Below are 4463 nucleotides of genomic sequence, written 5' to 3'. Positions count from 1 at the left end.
ACCAGAGCTAAGCCCTGTTGGAGGGACGCGGGCAGCTTCCTCCACAGGTGGCCGCTAGGGCCACAAGCTCACTCCACCTGCCTTCGGATGTCCCCCCAGAGGCTCCACCTGGAAACCACAGGGAGCGAGGAGGACGCCAGGTCATCCCAGCCTCGCAATGCGCAATGCGTGGTGCAAAGTGGGGAGGGGGGGGTGGGGGGAATGGGGGTGGGGTGGGGGTGGGGGCAATGGCCGGGGGCCCAGGAAAGGCACGCAGCGCAGCGAACGCTTCTGCGCCTTGCAAAGGTCTTCTCTGGGACTGTGGCTTGTCTTTCCCTCCGTAAGTGCGGTCTGTCTGATACTGATAGTTCGGGGATGCGTTCGGACTTGCTTTGTGTACTTTTACCGGGTCCGTATTTGTAAATGGTCCATGTGTGCACTGACTTCATGTTGTACGCCTGCTTCTGTGTGTGCCCAGTGAGCTCGGGATGCACATCGGTCACGGTAACCAGCCGGCGCAGGGTGTGTTTGTGGGCTGGTTAAAAAAAAGTGGAACTATGGAGGCATCTGGGTGGCTCAGTGGGTTAAGCCTCTGCCTTCAGCTCAGGTCACGATTCCAGGGTCCTGGGATCAAACACCCTCCCCACACCCCCACCCCCGTGTCGGGCTCTCTGCTCAGCAGGGAGCCTGCTTCTTCCTCTCTCTGCCTGCCTCTCTGCCTACTTGTGATCGTCAAATAAATAAATAAAAATCTTTTTTTTAAAGATATTTAACTAAAGATTGATTTATTAAAAAAAAAAAAGTGGAACTACAATACTCAACAATAACCACAAGCAAGAGGGCAGGCGTTTCTATGACTTAGAATGTTCTGGGCTGTGATGTCAGAAACCATGACTCAGGGGAATCAGACAGTGGGGAGACTCAGAGCTCTTTGAGCAAATGCAGATGTAGCTGACTTCAGGGTTGGCTGAATCTTCATCTTCGCGATGTCATTTCGGATCTAGACTTTTCCATGTCTCTTCTCTACTATACTAATTTGATTAACATGTTGGGAGCAAGTGCTGGGTACCTCATGAAACCTGACCACGTCGAGAGGAAGAGATACATAATATAATAAATAAATTATAACAACAAATAATATTGTCCTGTGGCTCTTTCTTAAAAAGAGAGGAGGCTTCCCCCCAGAAGCCTTCCTAGCCTACTCCCGTCACGTGGCTAGGATCGGGCCACACTGGTTTTCTTGAAAACAGGACTAATAAGGCAGAAGATAACATGGTTACTCACGCTGTTGATTCTCAGAGCAAGACAAGGAGTCGGCTTTCCCTTCAAGAGACCTGCTGTGCAGTTCAGGGGTGGATCCCTGGACAGTATTCGGATTCTCGCAGGTAGAAAGGAGAGTAGGTGGGTGTTGGGCAGGTGAACCAAAGCCTTTGCTACAGGTGACCAAACTGTCAAACTCACCAGGAAAAGCCAAGTGATCCAATCACAAACTAAGCCAAAGACCTGAAGAGATGCTTCCCCTCAGAGGACATGCAAATGGCGACAGATGAAAAGGGGCTCAAGATCACTAGCCGTTTGGAAAATACAAATCAAAACCACAGTATTACTGCGCACCCATCAGAAAGGCTAAAATTTAAAAAACAGCGACAGTAGTGAAAACACCAAATGCTGATGAGGATGTGGAGAAACCTGTGCCGTTCCCCACCCCCTTTTTTTAAGATCTTATTTATTTATTTGAGGGAGAGAAAGAGGAGAGAGTGCTCGGGGAAGGACAAAAGGAGAGGGAGAAAGAGTCTTAAGCGGACTCGGTGCTGAGTGTGGAGACCGACCGGGGGCTCGATCTCGTGACCCTGAGATCATGCTGGAGAGGAAACCAAGCATCTGACACTTAACGGATTGTGTTGCCTAGATGCCCCAACCCTGAGCTGTCCTGCATGAGGGGTAGAAATGTAAAATGGTATGGCCCTTGGAGAAAACATTTTGGCAGTTTCTCAAAAGGCTAAACCTACACTTAGCCACATGAAATTCAAATTTCAGCGTCAATAAGGCGGACCTATCGGTACGTGACTGTATCCATCCACTTACGGATTAGGTAAATACGTAACGTGGCTGCTTTCAGGCTCCAATGGCAGGGACAAGTAGTTGTGACAGACCCTCGGCCCGCAATGACTAAAAGATTGAGCACTTGACCACTTACGGAAAAGGTTTGCCAGCGCCTGGCTTCGGTAAATCAGCGCGCGCACAGACACCTTGTCCCGGCAGCGAAACCCCCCCCCTGAGATCGAATGAGCGAAGACGACATAGGACACCAGGAAGGAATCCCACGACATGAAGTGCAGAAAAAGAAACCAGATACAAAAAGGACACATGGAACGCATCCTAGAGACAGAACATTTCAAAGCAGGCCTGGCCGACCCACTCGGACAGGACGCAGGAGGCTGGTCCCCCGGAGGGACAGTTGCGTGACTGGAAGAGGCCAGGCCGGGGCGTCTCAGGGGCTGACTCAGCGGCTGCGTTCAGCTTGTAAACATTCCCTGAGGTTTACACTTACGATTTACACACTTGTAGCAAGTCACGCTGCCACCGAGATGGGCAGAGGAGACCAGTGGTGGCCGCGCGGCTGCTGGGCCGCGTCGGGGACCCGCTGGGTAGATCAAAGCAGGCCCGGGTTTCTTCCGGACGTGCTCCCTTTCTGTTTCTCAGCTCGCCTTCCCTTTCTTGGCTTTCGTCGTTTCCTACGTTTTGTTCCCCGCTCGAGCGGGAGGAAAATCCTCTCAGCTTTGGCAGAGCCATCCTGTGGGCAACAGGAAGGAGGTGGCTGGTACGCAGGTCTGAGCATGTGTCATAGATGCTTATCACCAGGTGACAAATCACCTCCAAATGAATGGCTTCAGCGACAATATTTTCGGGTGTGTTCGTGATTCTGCGGGTCAGCCAGGGCTGTGGCTTCAGCTGTATTCATGCTGGCCAAGATGGAAAGTTCGAGAAGCCTTAAACTTAGACAGTGGGCTCCTCAGGGTTCCTTGCCACAGAGCTATCTTGGGCGACCTTTGAGCAGAGCGGTCTCAGAGTAATCAGACTCCTTACGTGGTGGCTGGCTTCCCAGAGCGAGAAAGCAGAACAGGGCCCCTTCTCTCTTAAGCCTGGGAATGGAAGGCCTAGCTCGTCACTTCCATCCAGTTATGGTCAAAGTAAGAGCGTAAACAAACTCTCTCCTCCTGATACAAGGAACAGAAGTGCATTTGTGACCTTCTTTAATCCACCCCGAACTTTATCTAGGGCGATATGACCGGCGTTGGCAGGAGCTTAGCACACTTCCTGCAGCCCCAGCACTGCACTGATGACAGTCGCCGGAACGTCCCGCCCCGTCCGACTCCCCAGAGCCTCCCGTGGAAACAGCGTGTTTCAACCACCCAAGCGCCGTTCGCATTAACTCAATAACAAATATACACATAATTGAATGACTGATAGAAGAAACTTGCAGAAAACTGACGTTTTCATTTCAAACAAATGGCACTGGGTGATGGACACGAAGGAGCGCCCATGATGGAAGAGCTCGGAGTGTTATGTAAGACTGACCATCACTGACGCGTCACGGACCTCTACTCCCAAACCAATAATGCTCTATAAGTGAATTCGTTGAATTTAAATTAAAAAATAATTTTTTGAAGATTTTATTTGTTTATTTGACAGAGACACAGCGAGAGAGGGAACACTAGCAGGGGGAGTGGGAGACGGAGAAGCAGGCTTCCTGATGGGCAGGGAGCCCGATGCGGGATTCCATCCCAGGACCCTGGGATCATGACCTGAGCCAAAGGCAGAGGCCTAACGACTGAGCCAGCCAGGCGTCCCTAAAAAAATAATTTGAAAAAAATAAAGATTTCATCTTTGACATATAAAAAAAAATAAAAAGAGAGAATAATAAAATAAAAAATAGAAATGATAAAAATAAAAATAGAAAAAATAAAATAATAAAATAGAAGATAAAAAAAATAAAAATAAAAAGAGAAATAAAAAATAAGTAACTAAACCAAATGTTACCGTGTACTCTGTTGAGCAGAAACCCAAGCAACACAGCATCATGGCAAAAGCTGTTAGTGCTTCTTGGATTCTTCTCCAGCCGGCTGCTTCCTAAACCGTCACCTGCATGGGACTCGCGGGGGGGATCTTGTTAAGAAGCAGATCCTGCTTCCGTAGGTCTGGAGTGCGGGGTGATGGGGCTGCCCTGCGGACCACAGGGTATGACTTGGTTTGCTCGGGCACAATCAGACCACGGCGGAATTCAAACAGTCAGAGATTGGGAACTTCCAAAGCACACAGTGGCCACGAATGGGGTTCTTGGGACCAGATCAACAGTCCCTAGTTCAAGTAGTACAGGGCTAAGCTGGTGCTTTATAAGGAACCTAAACAAGCTGGCTGGGGGGAAATAATTTATTCCGATGACAGCCCATCACTCACACACACATCTATAGTGGATGAGAACA

The sequence above is a fragment of the Neovison vison genome, chromosome X, assembly GCF_020171115.1.
Source record: "Neovison vison isolate M4711 chromosome X, ASM_NN_V1, whole genome shotgun sequence".
Taxonomy (NCBI): Eukaryota; Metazoa; Chordata; class Mammalia; order Carnivora; family Mustelidae; genus Neogale; species Neogale vison.
The sequence above is the reverse complement of the archived record's forward strand: the minus strand, read 5'-3'. Positions refer to the sequence as shown.